Source organism: Scylla paramamosain, chromosome 12, assembly GCF_035594125.1.
Source record: "Scylla paramamosain isolate STU-SP2022 chromosome 12, ASM3559412v1, whole genome shotgun sequence".
NCBI classification, from domain to species: Eukaryota; Metazoa; Arthropoda; class Malacostraca; order Decapoda; family Portunidae; genus Scylla; species Scylla paramamosain.
The window spans coordinates 6,465,001-6,482,859 of NC_087162.1; the positions used below are offsets into that span (position 1 = coordinate 6,465,001).

Sequence of the window (17,859 nt, forward strand, 5' to 3'; positions counted from 1 at the left end):
CATCCATCCATCCTTCAGTCTTACTCTGGACACGAGAGGGGGAACATGCACACTGTCACGCTCCATCCTTGCCGCTTAGATTAATGTTTGCCAGTGCGTGTGTGTGCGTGTGTGTGTGGGGGAGTGAGAGAGTGGGTGGGTGTATGAACTTGTTGATGAGATGCTTGATGTGTGTGTGCACTGATGGAGGGGTGTGAATGTTTGAGATCCTGCAAATGGAGTGGACAAAAAGGATGATTATCGAGTTGGAACATAGTATTTATGCTCGGGCACGCACACACACACACACGAGAGAGAGAGAGAGAGAGAGAGAGAGAGAGAGAGAGAGAGAGAGAGAGAGAGAGAGAGAGAGAGAGAGTAATGGCGGAGGCAGGCAGGATCACCGCGGCTCAGGCCAGGTGGGAAGGCGGGCGCTTGCAGGTTAATGAATCCATAAAACATTTCTCTGAAAACGAGATCGGATGTGCACACGTGTTTGTTTATTTGTATGTTTGTTTGCTTGGCTATTTGCGTGTCTGTGTTCCGTGTGTGTGTGTGTGTGTGTGTGTGTGTGTGTGTGTGTGTGTGTGTGTGTGTGTGTGTGTGTGTGTGAAGGGAAAGCACAAAGAAATGAAATGAAATAGTTGACTAAATAAATAAACAAATAAATAAATGAATGAATAAATAGAAACGTGGTATTTTTTATTTTGTTTTATGAACACAGAGAGAGAGAGAGAGAGAGAGAGAGAGAGAGAGAGAGAGAGAGAGAGAGAGAGAGAGAGAGAGAGAGAGAGAGAATCACACTGTCGCAACACAGACGAGTGATGCGGGGCGAGCGTCGGACCACTAATTCAGTAAGTAAATAATTGTTAACAACCATGACACTTTAATTTATTCCATTCCCTCCTCCGGTGTGAGTGTAAGGAGGTGCCGAGCCGAGCGTATTTTTGCCAATTTATCGGGACGCATCACACAAAGTGCATTAATTAAAGGCACTGACTGCGCTCCCTGGCCACACTGCTTGTAATGAAGACCTTCCAGACTATACTTGTATATTTTATGCCCTTGCGATTTTGCGTCGTTTGAAATTCAAAGGTTCTTGAAATTTTGCGATATTATAGTTACATTTTTAACAATGGTATTTTGAACCATTTAAAATTCAAATCTCCTTCAAGTTTTGCAATATCATAGTTTTATATTTCTAACCACGGTATTTTGCGCCATTTGAAAATTCAAAGTTCTTCAAGTTTTACAGTATTATATTTATATAGGGAAGGTCCAGAGTCATGATAGAAATGCTTACGAATGGTGGAGAAATAATGGAGGAAATGGGGAAATCAGTCTTTATATCATTAGTAAAGAAAGCAGGGACAGTTGAATGTGATCAGCATATAACACTCATGTTACTGAGATAATGTTAATTATCCTAAAGTAATACTTGCAAGAATCAAACACAAACTCGAAAGAGAGATGTCTGAAGGACAATAATGATTTATGAAAGACAAAACTACTACAAATGCTATATACATAATGAGAAACATATGTGAGTGGGCAACAGAAATGCAGAAAAACATTTTCATATAGATTTTTTCATTTAGGGATTTTTTCATATAGATTATGAAAAGGCTTTTGACAAAGTGCAACATAAACAATTATTCAACTTACTAATAAACAGAAATTGAGGGCAAAGATTTAAGGCTACTCAGAAACCTGTACTGGAATCAAGAGGCAGCAGTGGTCATTGACCAAAGAAAATCTGAGTGGAAGAGCATCAAACAGGGGTGTGTGCTGTCTTTAATCCTTTTTCATATTGTGGGGAGATAATACTCAGGAGGACAAAAGATCATGGAGGCATAAAGATTGGAGGTGTAAACATTAACAATATTAGATATGCAGATGGCACAGTTTTGATAGCAGACACTGAAGGAAAATTACAAAACTTAATTCACGAAGTCAACAGAAGTAGTGAAAGACACAGTCTGAAAATTGACTTTTAAGAAAACCTAGACAATGGTAGTAACCAAGAACGTGATTCCTGCAAGCAAAATTAAAATAAGCAACTCCATTATTAAACAAGTAAACAGCTGCAACTATCTGAGAAATACAGTCACAACAGATGACCGAAGTATCACAGAAATCAGGAAAAGGATAGGAATTGCAAAATTCAGAAAATTTCAGAAAATGAGAACACTTATGCAGCCTTAAACTGAGCATGACAACAAGAATGAAGGCACTCAAAGCATGTTTGGGCAACTCTAACATACGGATGTGAAACATGGACGTTAAACAAAGAAGCTCGGGATAAAATAAAGGCTTTTGAAATGTGGACGATACGTGTAATGCTCAGGACTCCCTGGGCAGCAAGAAAAACACACTCAAGTATTACAAGCAAACACAGATAAAACACAGATAAATTACTGAAACAAGTGAAGAGAAGACAGCTTGTATTTATAGGACACACAGCTAGGAAGAACAAGAATGAACTACTCAGTATAACATCAAAGACAGAAGGGAAAAGAGCGAGACGAAGACAGAGACGTAAGTTAATAGACGGAATCATCGAAAATAACAACCTGGCCTGCGGACTTTCAGAACTTATACACATGACTGAAAACCGACGACGGTGGAGGGATATGATCGCCCAAGTCACTTGACACGGCACTTCCGTAAAGTTATGGTATTTTGCGTCATTTAAAAATTCAAAGCTCCTTCAAGTTTATCAAATCGTGACGGAAACTTACACCAGCTGATTGATCCTACGCGGAAGTTACGTGTGATTCCAGGAAAACACCGGTAATTCTATCATATCATTGTTTCCCCCCCCCGGCTCATTTTCATAATAGTTGGATGTCTCTAACTATCTTCAATCCCTCAGCATTCGATTACCCCTACCAGGAAGTCACAGTTGATTTTTTTTTTCCTTTATCACTGTACCTTCCGTCCTGGGCTCGCCTATCTGTCACCTACTGAAAGAATTGTTACTGCGCCTTAAGTTTTAATCTCAAAATAGCGTTATATAAATGACGGGGAAAAATACTCTTCCGCACATTGCAAATTTAGTATGATTAGAGAGAGAGAGAGAGAGAGAGAGAGAGAGAGAGAGAGAGAGAGACTGTGAGCGCGTGTCCGTGTGTGTGCCTGTGCATGTCCTGATGTGGACGCGCGCTCAGACGCATAAGGTTTATGTTTACAGAATCAAAATAAAAAAAGACGTCTCATTTGACACCTGATTCGGGTCTTCGATTGACTAATTTCCACCAATCAGGAGAAAGAATTACGTTGGCCAATCAGCGCGTCCCAAAGCTCCAAGGCAATCATGAGTCCAGATTTGCACGCTTCTGATTGGATGCGCTGAATTCGCCTATCCTCCTTATGTATTTTTTCTTTTAACAGAGAGAGAGAGAGAGAGAGAGAGAGAGAGAGAGAGAGAGAGAGAGAGAGAGAGAGAGAGAGAGAGAGAGAGAGAATGTGTGTGTGTGTGTGTGTGTGTGTGTGTGTGTGTGTGTGTGTTTCTGTGAATGTTCTCTTACATGCATAAGATATATATTTACAGATTCAAAATATATATAAAAATATGTTTAATATGACACTTGATTCGGGTATGAGAGAGAGAGAGAGAGAGAGAGAGAGAGAGAGAGAGAGAGAGAGAGAGAGAGAGAGAGAGAGCCTGCCTTCCCCTCTCCTCCTCGTCGTGTTCTGGTCGTGTCCTTGTCCTGTACTTGTTACGTTACTGACCTGCATTACTCCCCCTCACACACCTGCATGACTCCGCCTCATTGTTTTCTTACCTGCACGTCTCTCTTACGTTACTTCTTCTCATCCTCTTTCCTTTTATTTTTTCCTCTCCTCTTGCCTCGAAACAATTTTTTCTTCCTTTCGTGTTTTAAAGTTTTTGTTTTTGTTTTGTTTGTCAGGATTTTTTTTTTAATATAAAGTTGATATATTCTTTCACAAAGTTTTCTTCAATTTTTTTTTTATATATATATTTTTCATCAAGGGGTGATACTGTTCCTACTCGAATTCACCGACCCCCCCGTCCCTATCCCCCAACACACTTTTTTTATTTTCAACTTTTCCCTTTTCTTTCCCTTTCGTCGCAGCCACAGTTCCTAACCAACCTACTCGTGCCTCTCCTTCCTCTCTTCTTTCTCTCCCTCCCTCCCTCCCTCTGTCGTATTTCTCATCTCATATCACTTCATTTATCACTCCATTTTCCTGCACCATGCCTTCTCCTTTATATTTTTCCACCTTCTCTCTTCTTCCCCTCATCCAAACCCTCCATTTCTCCCACGCTGTATAGATTTGTAAATTATTCTTTCCTTTCTTCCTTTCTTCAACCCCTCTCCTCTTGTTTCTCCCTTTTTCTTCCTGCTTCTTCAACCCTCTCACTCCTCTTGTTTCTCCCTTTTTCTTCCTGCTCCAACTTGTCTTTTATGCTTATTATTTCACTTTCTCCTTCTTCTTCCTTATTTCTCCCTTTCTCCAACACTAAAAGTATACACACTTGTAATTTTTTCTTAATCATCCTACTCTTTCTCTTCCTTTATTCTTCTCCTCCTCCCCCTCTCTTCACAAAAGCCCATTACTGCTCTATAATTCTCGTTTCTTGATCTGAAAGCAGTACATATTGTATTGTTTCTTTTCTTGCAGGGGTTTGCCGGGGCAGAGTTCCTCCTCCTCCTCCTCTGCTGCCTCCTTCCCTCAGCAAGCAGCGGGTCGATGGTTGTGCCTCGCCCAGGTCCCTGCTGCTGCTGCCTCCCTGCCTGCCTCCCCGCTCCCCTCGTGCTAAGGTCTGTTCACCTGCCCTCGTCATTTCTCTAGTCTAGACTCTGGTGTTTGTTATGTGTTTCTTTTGTTTTAGTGTGTTCACATGTTGGTTGTTTCTTCCTTTTGGTGTTCGGCGGTGTGTGTGTGTGTGTGTGTGTGTGTGTGTGTGTGTGTGTGTGTGTGCAAGTGTTTTATTCTCATTTGTCTGAACATGTTTAGCTAAGTTATTTTCCCTCGTTTGTGTCTACCTTTCCATTTTTCTTTTTCTTCTTTGTCCACCAACGTAACTTTCTCTCATGTTTATTATATAAATTTGTACATTTTCCGCTTTCGCGCTTTGCTAACGAAGCATGTGTGAGACCTTCCGGCACCAGTCAGTGCACAGCGACGCTCACCTCGGCTCTCAACCACACGCACTTCCCTTCTCACCTGTCCTTATCTGTCCTCACCTCCGTTCACCTGCACTGCGCACTCCTCATTTGTGCTCCGTCTGTCACCTTTTTCCTGCATGCCTTCTTTCTCCGTGTTTTTCCTGCTCATTATTCCGAGTGGTGACCGACGCAGGGAGGAGGAGGGAGGCTGCACAAAGCGACGGGGGGAAGCGACGTGACTTGCCCTAGACTGTTTGTGTTAATGGCTTGGCCTGCAGGTGCTTGCCGCTCCGCCTCGCCCTCATTGCTGCAGCGCGAGTCAGCGGTCAGGTCAGGTGTGCCGGTGTATGTTTCCTTCTTTTACATATAAGTGGAATGAGCTCAAGGGCAAGGAGGCGGAAAAAAAAAAAATAAACCGACCACTGCCTCTCCATAAAGCCGAGGCGTGGAATAAACAGTTTTCGTACACAAATGTAATGCATAAGGTTACTTCAGTTGGATCATGAATGCATAAGATTTCGTTTTTTTTATTTTTTTTATTTTATTTTATTTTTTTTTTCATTTATTTTTTTTTACAGAGTAGGAAGCTTTCGACTTGGACAGGACATTTAACTGGTGTGGATTCGGTTCTTTTGTGTGCACGGATGGAGGTCAGTGTAGGCTATACGCGGAGGACCTGTGTCTCTGTATGGCTGGGAATGTTGCAACGCTTTGGCTGTATAACTGTACAAGGGGGAAGCAAAAGAACAGAGAGAAAGGACTGTTGGTGCCGAGTAGGAAGTGAGAAAATACCCGCTATGGAAAATTGGAGAAAACAATAGCAATAAGATTTTTCGCTTCTTCTTTCCTCTTTCTTTTTTATTGCCTTAACTTTCTCACCAGGTTTGCTTCCACCCTTTACTCTGCTTCCATGTTCTCTCTCTCTCTCTCTCTCTCTCTCTCTCTCTCTCTCTCTCTCTCTCTCTCTCTCTCTCTCTCTCTCTCTCTCTCTCTCTGCCTTTTCATTTTGCCCTCCACTTCGTTCTCCTTTACTTTCTCGTGCCATCGACTGCCTTCTCTTCTCTTGTTCCCTTCTTCCCTCTCCCCTTCTCCTTGCCTTCCTTTCTGACTCCTCTGCCATCAGCGCCCTTCCCTAACACCTCTCCTATCCATCCTTTCCTGCCCCTCCTTTTTTTTTTTTTATCTCCTCCTCCTCCTCCTCCTCCTCCAACGTTAAGCTTCAAATGCATCAGTTTTAGAAGGTAAATGAGCGAGTAAATTTTGATGTTTACGCAGTGAAAAGCGGCGAGGAAGGTGGAGGGTGGAGGAGGAGTAGGAGAAGGGAGAATCATGGAAAGATTGAGGGAGGTGGAGGAATGTGTAGAGGCAAGGTGAGGGAAGGCCAAGAGCAGGAGGTTCGGGAGCAAGATAGGCCAAGGCTGCGGTGTTAAAGCGATGCGAATGGCGAGAAGGAAAAATGCTGTAAAAAAGGCGGAAGAAAGTTTTTTTTTCCAGATTATTCTTGACAGATTTGTATGTCCTTTTTTTTTTCTTTTTACGTTACCATCATCGTCATTGCCAATATTGTTATAATTTTTTTTGTCATTGTCACGTTTGTTGTTCGTGTCGTTGTCTTTCTTTTGGTCATCCTCCTCCTCAGACTGATAAGTAAGACAGTCACGAGTAAAGTAAAGATAAAACAAAAAAGTTAAAGGTAAAACAGGTAAAAATAAAGTAGCAGTAAAAAATAAGAAAGTAAATGTAAATGAATTTCAGTCATGCTTACTTTTCAGCTCCCCAAAGAATTCTTCAGTGCTGAATATACCTTGACGCTTTGCTGGACTTTCCTCGCTGCGTGGTGAGTGTTGGCTCATCGTCCGGATTCTCTTCAAAGCTTAAACATTTCACTGTTAGAATTTGCGTCCACCGATTCTTGAATGACATGCGGTCACACATTGAAAAGAATCACCCTTGACTGAAAATTACAAAATAATGCCATTTAGAATGGATATATTTACGTACACTCCATGGGAATTGCAAAATATCACACAGGGAACGCGACTGCTAGTTTCACAATTAACCAAAAGAAAGATTAGATCACTAGGCAAAATTAACTGTATTACATAAATAGTGAAAAAAAAAAGGATTTTATAAATATTTAAGCGGCAGTAACAGCAGCAGCAGCAGCAACAGCAGCAGCAGCAGCAGCAGCATCAGCAACAGCAGCAGCAACACAAAGAACATAAGAGAAGGAAATGGTTGTGTGGCCTTTGTTACCTTTTACCAATATTCGAGAGCACTTAACATGCTAAACGGCATTTCGCAACACACCACAGCGAGGGACCAAAGACATGTATAGATATCTAAGTAAAATGAAAAAAAAAAAGTTATGATAACAGATGTGTGTGTGGGCCAGTTAGCTAAGAGGTGACCACTGCAGTCACGGTGCGGCGATGTAGCGGCCTCGAAGAAGCATGTTAATGAGATCACTTGCTGTCTGTAGCTCTGGAGTTTTCCATTTCGCTTATCGAAGTAAAAAAAAAAAAATAAAAATAAAAAATAAAAATAAATAAATACCTAATTATAAAAAGAAGAAGAAAAAATAAATGCCTAAAGACTTGGAGACTAATGTGAGCTAAGTGAAAACCACAATTAACAATTTTATGGCAACAAATGGCGTGCTGGAGTTATTTGCAAAATTCCCACCTTTTCATGTAAGAATCCACATTAAACACACTAGGTTATTTTAAGACCACTGTAATCGGCGTCTCTGAAACTCTTAACTTACAGACAGTGAATAAAAGCTTTGTTCCTGACAGCTCTCTTCCCCAAGCACCTCGAGGAACAGGAGAGGCAGCAAACTCTCTAGCTGTGATGCTCAAAGTCTGCCTGCGTCACTCCTGCTTACAGAAAGAACGATGAGCCAGAAATCTATAACTTACCGATTAATTACCTGACTACCATTTTTCAACGAATCCCAAACACCATTACGACTAAAATAACCTCGGTGGCTTCCTTAACATTAACTTTCCATACAAACTATCCCATCGTGCCTAAAAAATAATCTATCTTTACATTATTTTCACCAAAAAATCTGATTCACTTCCATTTTCTTCTTTTTATAGCATCGAGTTGCAATATTTAAGTCTGCTTTGATGAGCCTTACGCGGAAGATTCATAAAGTTGACTCTGTACAGTACATGTAATGCGGGATTTACCAGTTAAGTCGCATCAAACAAATTATTCTCATTAACTGAATTTCATTAGAGTGGATTGCGGATATTGGTACTTAGGTATATGTAATACTGTACATTTTCTTTCTTAACCTGTTAAAGCTGAGAGAGAAATGATGATTCAAAAGATTTATTCATAGAAAGATGCCAAATAACGAATAAGCAAACAACAATTGGTCTTCAGTATCTTGATGTTTTACAATTGTGAACAGGAGTTGTTTACTCTCAGGATTACATGCAAATTTAAAGCAGAAGCTAATCTTTAGACCCGAACAAGACTATTTGACTTAATTACATTAACCTTCACTAGTTATAGAGAGAGAGAGAGAGAGAGAGAGAGAGAGAGAGAGAGAGAGAGAGAGAGAGAGAGAGAGAGAGAGAGAGAGAGAGAGAGAGAGAGAGAGAGAGAGAGAGAGAGCGCTACATTTTAAAGGAAGAAAAGTGAAGAGGAAAAGATCTGAGGAACAATAGCAAAACTACTTCGTGCTTCACGTCACCACTGAATTCTCTCCCAACAACGTCACGTTGTGTGCTGCATGGAGCGAGCACTCCTCCTCTGGCGGGACGCACAGCCACACCGCGCCGCAAAGGTATCGTGGCCATGCAGGTATTTGAGACAGGTGGATGGAATTTAAACCACTCGAATAATTAAGTTTAGGAGCAGACCGCCTCGAGTTGTCTCCTTGGTCTATTCGGTTCCGATTGCTGTGTTTCGTCTCTCTCTCTCTCTCTCTCTCTCTCTCTCTCTCTCTCTCTCTCTCTCTCTCTCTCTCTCTCTCTCTCTCTCTCTCTCTCTCTCTCTCTCTCTCTCTCTCTCTCTGCAGCTGAGTTTTCGACAAGTCCCAGAATTCCCCACTTAACTTTTCCCTGTGCTCGGCGAATCTAAGGTAAGAATTTTTACCTTTTATTTTCTTTTCCCTTCTGGCTGTCGTCAAGGGTTGGCCGCCATGTTTCCCGGAAGTGACGTTAAGGCAGAGGGGAGAGGGAAGGGCGGGGCAGCAGCAGAGGGGAAGGGGAGGAAAGGGAAGAGGTGGGGAGGTGCGTAATTAAATGAGAATGTATATTGTTGCCCAGAGAATAATGAAAAGTTAAATAGAATACCACTCTTACCCCTTCTTCCTCCTCCTCCTCCTCCTCCTCCTCCTCCTCCTCCTCCTCCTCCTCCTCCTCCTCCTCCTCCTCCACTATATTTTCGTGATTCAATTTTTTTCATGCATTTTCTTATGATTTCTTATTTTGTTTGTTTTGGCTTTTCTAGATTTTATTATTTTTTTTTTTATCAATGCATTTGTTCATTTCTTATATCCTTGCTGCCTCTTTCTCTTTCTTCCTCTTTCGTTCCCTTCCTTCTTTTCCTTTATTTTTTTCTTTCACTTCCTCTCACCATCTCTCCTTTCTTCTTTCCTCCATTATCTTCTTCCATCTCTTTCTTCTCTTTCGTGTAGGATTGGGAAAAGTGCTTGAATGACTCTCTCTCTCTCTCTCTCTCTCTCTCTCTCTCTCTCTCTCTCTCTCTCTCTCTCTCTCTCTCTCTCTCTCTCTCTCTCTCTCTCTCTCTCTCTCTCTCTCTCTCTCTCTCTCTCTCTCTCTCTCTCTCTCTCTCTGTGCTAAGTGTCCGTTTTTCTTGGTTTATTTTATCATCAGGTCTTGGTAATATCTCTCCTCTTGAACACCTGTGCCCCACTTTCCATTTACCTTTGTAGTTTCTCTAGTTTGCACCGACTGTGTGTGTGTGTGTGTGTGTGTGTGTGTGTGTGTGTGTGTGTGTGTGTGTGTGTTGGTTGACCTTATTCTTGATGTTTTGTGAAGTGTTCGATTGCTTGTGACACCTTTGGACTTCAGAAATGTGTGTCGTTTCACCTGCTCGTTCTTTTACTTTTTCTCCTCTTTTCTTTTTCCTCCTCCGCCTCCAGCTTCTCTTACTCCTACCGTGTTTCTTCATCCTCCTCATCCTCCTCTTTTGTTTTAGTGTTTGTTCCTCCTCCTCCTCCTCCTACTGTGTTTCTTCGTTGTCCCCATCCTTTGTCGTAGTGTTTCTTCGTCTTTCTCTTTTATCTTGTTTGTCGTTGTTTTGTTGTTGTTGTTGTTGTTGTTGTTGTTGTTGTTGTTGTTGTTGTTGTTGTTGATGTTTTTGTTACCACTTTGTTCTCTTTATTGAGTTAGATAACTATAGCAATCGCCACTTTCTCTCTCTCTCTCTCTCTCTCTCTCTCTCTCTCTCTCTCTCTCTCTCTCTCTCTCTCTCTCTCTCTCTCTCTCTCTCTCTCTCTCTCTCTCTCTCTCTCTCTCTCTCTCTCTCTCTCTCTCTCTCTCTCTCTCTCTGTGTGTGTGTGTGTGTGTGTGTGTGTGTGTGTGTGTGTGTGTGTGTGTGTGTGTGTGTGTGTGTGTGTGTGTGTGTGTGTGTGTGTGTGTGTGTGTGTGTGTGTGTGTGTGTGTGTGTGTGTGTGTGTGTGTTGCTTCATCCATAACTCATCCAGTTAGCATGGGGTCTTGATTATGCCTGATGGGTGAGATTACCTTGTCTCCGCAATACAAGTGACCACACACACACACACACACACACACACACACACACACACACACACACACAGCACGTAGATTGACTTGTTTGGGAGGGAGACATTGTGCAAGTGGAGCATGAGTGGAGGTTACCAAAGAGGGAGGGAGCACTGGACCTCCCGCCTGGCTCTCTCAAGACGTGTTTGTGGGTTATAGTTTTGCAGTACTGGTGGTAGTGGTGTGCGCCTCTTACTTGTTAACAGGCCAGAAATACGTTCTTGTTCTTGATCTTGTTGCTCTCGTTCTTTTTCTTTCTTTTTTTCATTGTTGTTGTTGTTGTTGTTGTTGTTGTTGTTGTTGTTGTTGTTGTTGTTGTTGTTGTTGTATTGCTGTGGCTTTTCGACGTTGTTCTCTTCTTTATTGTTGTTGTTGTTGTTGTTGTTGTTGTTGTTGTTGTTGTTGTTGTTTCTTTCTTCTTCTTCTCCTTCTCCTTATTCTTCTTGTAGTTGTTGTCGTTCTTTTTCTGATTGCTGTGGCTTTCCGACGTTGTCCCCTTCCTCCTTCTTTTTCTGTCACTCCTGCCTTCCTTTCTTCTCTGTTTCAGGTCTCTCTTAGAACACTTGGAGTAAAAGGAAAGAAAGAAAAAAATAAAGAAAAAAAAAGAGAGGAAGAAAATGGTCCTTCAGTAAAGATGAAACACTCTGAGAAGGATAAAATTCAAATGTTAGTATAGGTTTTATTATATTTAGTTGAATCTACTTATCTATTTATTTATTTATACCATGTGAGTCTCTCGTGTCCTCCTTTCGTCAAGTATTTACCCTCCTTGACACGTGTCGAGTCAAGTTTTTTTTATATCTTCCTTTTATTTCTTATTTTCTCTATTTTTTATTTTTCCTATCTTGACTTCCACGTAATCTTGTGGTAAACTCTACGGAGACTTTCTTTCGAGTTTAATTTACTCTTTACGATTCTCTCTCTCTCTCTCTCTCTCTCTCTCTCTCTCTCTCTCTCTCTCTCTCTCTCTCTCTCTCTCTCTCTCTCTCTCTCTCTCTCTCTCTCTCTCTCTCTCTCTCTCTCTCTTTATGCTTACTTTTATTCTCGTCCATTGTTGTGTATCATTTACGTATCAGTTTAATTCCTTAGCTTCTCTGACCGTTCTTTACTATATTGTTCCCTTTCTTCAGCTGTTTTCTTATAGTTTTCCCCGTCTCCCCTCATTGATTACGACTTTTTTCATGCGTCCTTCTATTGAAACTTTCTCTATTTTTCTCGCTGCACTCCTCAGGTTTCTTTCTCCTTTCTCTCACGTATCTTCTCCTATTTCTTCTCCTGTATTATTATCACCTCAGTTTTATTTCCAGCCACCACTTTTTCCCCTTCTTCCTGGAGTCACATTTCAGTTTTTTACACAGGTTTTCTTTTGTCTTCGATCATCACAACCATCTGTTCCCTCTGGCTTTCATGTAGTTTTCCCTTACGGTGTTCTTGGAATGGACAGTGGCGTGACGGAGTACGGGTGTGGTGTGACGAGGTATGGGCATGGACAGTGACGGGGTATGGGTGTGCTGTGGCGGGTATAGGTGTGATGTGACAGGTTATGGGCGTGACTTGATGGGGTATGAGCGTGGTGAGACGGGATGTGGGCGTGGTGTGATGGAGTTCGGGTGTGGCGTGACGTTATAGATAGATAGATAGATAGATAGAGAAATAGATAGCTTTATTGTCAGTTCGTTGTAGAATACAGACAAGCTGAAATTCTTTTTGACTGGCGCTCCACAATACAATAAATGACTGAAAAAGAAAGACTGTCACACACTATCATAGAAAACACACACTATCACATAAAACTGCAGATAGACATGCTAATATGCGAGGCGGGATGGGATGCGCGGAACAGAGAGGGTGATTCTGGTGATACTGATATGCAAGGACGAGGGACGAAGTTGAGATACACGTGGAAAAAAAGTGGCCATAAAGACACAGGTGAGACAGACGCCCATCAAAATAACAGACAGGGGAAAGAAACAGCAGCAGAACTTACGAACAAAAAAAAAAAAAAAAAAAAAGTTGTATATAATCTGTACCATTTGATTTAAAGTAACTCATGTAAAGGTAAAGAAAAAGGTTGAAATAGAATAGTTTTCTGAGACGAGGGGTTGCGAGGAAAGTGAATTTCAGCGTTAGGGAAGCAGCTCGGTTCGTGTAGTGGGCAGCTTGAGGAATTTGGGCGTAAGAGGGAGGATTGTAGCGTGGGTACGGCTGGGAGGCTGGGGGCGTGTGCACGGTGGCCAGCTTGAGGAATTTGGGCGTATGGGGGAGCAGGGCGGGTGCGGGTGAGGGTAAGGGTGTGGTGCGGGGACGGACAGCGCTATGAGGCTCAGAACCGCCGCTGTAACGAACCCTATTGACCACAAAATGTTGACCATGCAAAGTTGTGCTGCCCCCTGGTCTCCCTCAGCATTCACCTTCCCCTCTCCCCCTGCCACTCTCGACGCCACCACCACCACCACCCTCGCCACCACCACGACCATCCTCGCCACTACCACCAACTCTGCTCCGCTCTTTGATCTACCCATTGTGTGTGTGTGTGTGTGTGTGTGTGTGTGTGTGTGTGTGTGTGTGTGTGTGTGTGTGTGTGTGTGTGTGTGTGTGTGTGTGTGTGTGTGTGTGTGTGTGTGTGTGTGTAACTTCAACAGCAACAAGACAAATATAACACACACATGTACGCATGCCGGCCGGAAGTTGATTAATGAACTCCAAAACAGAATGGAAAAGAGAGAGAGAGAGAGAGAGAGAGAGAGAGAGAGAGAGAGAGAGAGAGAGAGAGAGAGAGAGAGAGAGAGAGAGAGAGAGAGAGAGAGAGAGAGAGAGAGAGAGTAAAAAAAAATAATAGAAGCGTACGTTGTTTTATGTTTGATTAAAATAGCTCATGCACTCACAATTTTCTGGCCTCGTGTAGGGAATGCGGGAGAGAGAAGGTGGATGGCGAGGAGAGGAGGAGGAATGGAAGACGAAAACAGAGAACAGGAAAGAGAGGAAGAAGAAAAGGGGGGACTTTAAATGGGGTTAGTCAGAGAAGGGTCATGCATAAAATATTCGTACATTCAGTAGCCGTGGATTAAAAAAAAAAAAAAAAGTAAAAAAAAAAAAACTATCTTTGGCGGAGTTTCATCATCCTGTGTCAAGGGAGAGGAGACAAGAATAAGGGAGGAGGCGTTTGAGGCGCGTCTCGGGACCAGCTGAAGAGGTGCTCGCAAATATCTTAATGGAAAGGATTCACTGACTACCTCTTGTCCTCATTACTCCTACCCTCTTACTCTTCCTTCCTGTTCTGACCTGCTCACATTTCCTCCTTATTTTGTAATACGTTTCTCTGCCTTACTCGACGCACGACTCAAGCTAACAAAGGAATTCTCTAAAATGGCAGTCTTTTGTCTACTTATCTAATCTTTTTTTTTTTCGTTCATTTAATTTTTATGGGTCGCTGGTCGGTCATCGTGCGTGTTAGGTCCTACCGATGGTTCTTCCTCTCCCCAGGTCACTCTCCACCAAAAGATCGCTATACGGAAGACGGTAAGGGAGTTTCACACGCCATTAACTTCCCTCCAGACTCTACGTATGTTCCCCCAGTGAGCCTGGGCTTGGTTGTGGCAGGTGTTGCTTCCAGGTATATTTCCTCTAAGTAAATTTCATCCAGGAAGATTCCTCCATGAAAATATCATCCTAAGTAATTCTCCCTCTGATATGCTCCTTCAGCCTAACTAACATGGCCTCTGCTTACCATAATTTACCTTATCCTACCTTCTCTTACTTTACTTAAATTTACCTAACGTATTCTAATCTTAGCTACCTTAACCTAACTTAACCTAACATGGTCTCACCAAACCATTATTTACCTTATCCTACCTTCTCTTACATTATCTTAACTAAGCTTACCTAACTTAACCTAATCCAACCTAACCTAACCTAACCTAACCTAACCTAACCTAACCTAACCTAACCTAACCTAACCTAACCTAACCTAACCTAACCTAACCTAACCTAACCAACGTATCTAACCTATCAACGTATCTAAAAATAACAGCCTAATCTTACATAACTGAGCATAACATAATTTATCATTTGGAAAACATATGGGAGGAACTTACGGTATACGAGAAGTTTATTACATATGACTAGTACGTGGCCTGTGGAGGGGGATGTATATTGTATGCCTATATTGGTCATAGATGGCGGCGGAGGGGACGGGACAGCGCGTGGCGAGGAGGGAAAAGGTCTTGCCTCAAGTATCACGTCTCGAACCCAATTTGTTTAACTTTTTATAGTGGATGCTGAACCGCGGGATTGTGGCGAGAATACCAATGGCCCGCCCGTCCCAGCTGTCCCCGCCCCCCTCCCTGCCTGCCTGCCTGCTTCCCTCTCCCCCTGCCTCCCTGTCTGCTTGCCCCATGCTCTCCCCTGCCTGCTTGCTTGCCTGCCTGCCTGCCTTCCAAATCCCTATCCCTCCTGTCACCGTCGGTATCCACCTGCCATTCTGTTGTGCTGCCTCCGGTTATCTCGCAGTTTCTCTCTCTCTCTCTCTCTCTCTCTCTCTCTCTCTCTCTCTCTCTCTCTCTCTCTCTCTCTCTCTCTCTCTCTCTCTCTCTCTCTCTCTCTCTCTCTCTCTCTCTCTCTCTCTCTCTCTCTCTCTCTCTCTCTCTCTCTCTCTCTCTCTCTCTCTCTCTCTCTCTCTCTCTCTCTCTCTCTCTCTCTCTCTCTCTCTCTGTTTCATATCCTGCTGCCGCTTTGTTTGTTTCCCTGCAACACTCCCTATCCACTTCGCTTCTATCCGCTGACTTTCACCATATCTCACATTCTGTTCCGCTACACGCTTTGTATCCCGCGTCCCCTCCCCACCCGACCCGCGTGTAGTTTACCGGTAGTTGTACGTGCATGGTTCAACACACGTCCTTACTATGAACCAACATGCGTCATGGTACCTATCTGCTCTCTCCGTGTGTGGTTTGCTTTTTCTATGTCATTATGTCACCACCACCATCACCACCACCACCGCCACCACCGCCACAGTCACTGGTTCCTCTTTCCGTGTCCTTTCCTTGCGGTTCTCATTCTTTTTTTTTTTTTCTCTAACAGCGCAATCTATCCACGTGTCTTTTATCTTATTCCATCAGATACACACACATTCTCTCTCTCTCTCTCTCTCTCTCTCTCTCTCTCTCTCTCTCTCTCTCTCTCTCTCTCTCTCTCTCTCTCTCTCTCTCTCTCTCTCTCTCTCTCTCTCTCTCTCTTAGTTATCCCTCCAGCATTATTCACGATTCGCCTCCCTCTCTTTCGCCTCTTCCCTTCTCCCATATAATAGCTGAATTATAATGGTATATTAATAGTCTTTCCATTATTTGTTGTTGTCCTCTTTCCAGGGAGCTGAGGCTTAGTGCACTGATTGGTCGTAGAGGAATTTTAATGTGACTCAGTTGTTTGGAGGAAAACTGGAAGTGCTTCTTGCGAGGTTCCAGAAATAGCTTTTCCTATTATAAGGTATATCAGAATACAAAAGCTCATCATAACTCAGTGAAAAATTCGTTTAAAGCAAGAGAGAGAGAGAGAGAGAGAGAGAGAGAGAGAGAGAGAGAGAGAGAGAGAGAGAGAGAGAGAGAGAGAGAGAGAGAGAGAGAGAGAGAGAGTTCAATTGCCTCCTTTACGCCATTCTGCTTTCTTCGCAGTGTTGATAAAAGGCTCACTTTAACCTGACGACCGGCCAGGCATCACGGAAAACTCTCTCTCTCTCTCTCTCTCTCTCTCTCTCTCTCTCTCTCTCTCTCTCTCTCTCTCTCTCTCTCTCTCTCTCTCTCTCTCTTTCTCTGTCACTGATTCCGGAGCGTTCACTCAACACAGGGAATAATGCAGGAAGGCTACGCGAGGGGACACAGCGATGGTGGCGGTGAGGCAGGGGAGGAAGTGAGGCAGTGAGGGATTGAGGGAGGGAGTGAGGGGAAAAACGGCAGCAAATGGGAGGAGCAGGAAAAGTAGGTCAGACTTTGGTGGGAATGGAATTAACTGAGAGCAAGTAAGTTTGATCAGTCGGAAAAATTGGAACACTGGCACAGATTGACAAATGGAATACTGGAAAGGCAAAGAATTCGCGAGCCATTACAGGGAGAGGGAGAGGGAGAGGGAGAGGGAGAGGGAGAGGGACGTGAGTGCGAGGCTGCAGCGGGACTGACTCTCGGGGTGGTGGAAGGGAAAGGTAAATCGTAATGAAGGCAATCGAAGTCTGGGAACAAGGTCCGCCTCAGTAATGGTCCTCTGTCTGACCCCCCAAGTGCTGCCCCTTCCTCTCCTCCTTTCCTCTCCCTTTCCCCTTCCCCTTACTCTCTCCCTTCACTCCCACTCTTCACCTCCCCTTAAACCTCATCACTCTTTTTTTTTCTCTTTCTACATTTATGCTGCTGCTTCCTCTTCCTTCTTCCCTTTCCTCTCCGTTTCCTCTTCCCCTTGCCCTTGCCTTCTTCCTTCCTCTCACAATCACAGTACACCTCTTCACCTCCCTCAAACTTCACCACCTTTTTTTTCGTCTATATCTTTTCTCATTCTTGCTTTTTCCTTACCTCTGTTTTTTTTTTTTTTCGAGAAAAGATGGGCGGTCGAGGAAAGGAAAATTCGTTGGAAAAAAGACATAAATCCAAGGAAGTTGTTGCTCGAAGAAGGTATACATGTGAAAGCATTGATGTGGACTTTTCTGACTGTGCATCGTCGGCGTCCTTCAAACTTTATACTTATGGACTGGCTGTTTGGGTGCGGGCTGTAGTGTAAGCGAAATGGTGTTATGGTGAGGCGGGTGTGGGTTGGACTACAGCTGACACCACCAACCACTTTATGATGAGACGGTGAAAGCCATTCACTCCCCTGACAACGTGACAATGCAGCTGAGAACACCCGGTTTCGAATCCGCATGCCGAAGACAATTTCGGCGTGTCTCCTTTCATGCTGTAGCCGTGTTCACCTACCGGAGAATAGACACGAGCTGCGCG

General features: G+C 43.2%; 1 long non-coding RNA gene across 3 annotated transcripts in view; it reads left to right on the top strand.

Moving 5' to 3' along the window:
- Positions 1 to 17,859, top strand: part of LOC135105421 (uncharacterized) — a 63,244-nt gene that overhangs the window by 30,349 nt on the left and 15,036 nt on the right. For all 3 annotated transcript variants that reach the window (XR_010270829.1, XR_010270830.1, XR_010270828.1), the window contains exon 2: positions 4,630 to 4,769. This is a non-coding gene — a long non-coding RNA (uncharacterized LOC135105421). The remainder of the gene's footprint in view (positions 1 to 4,629; positions 4,770 to 17,859) is intronic.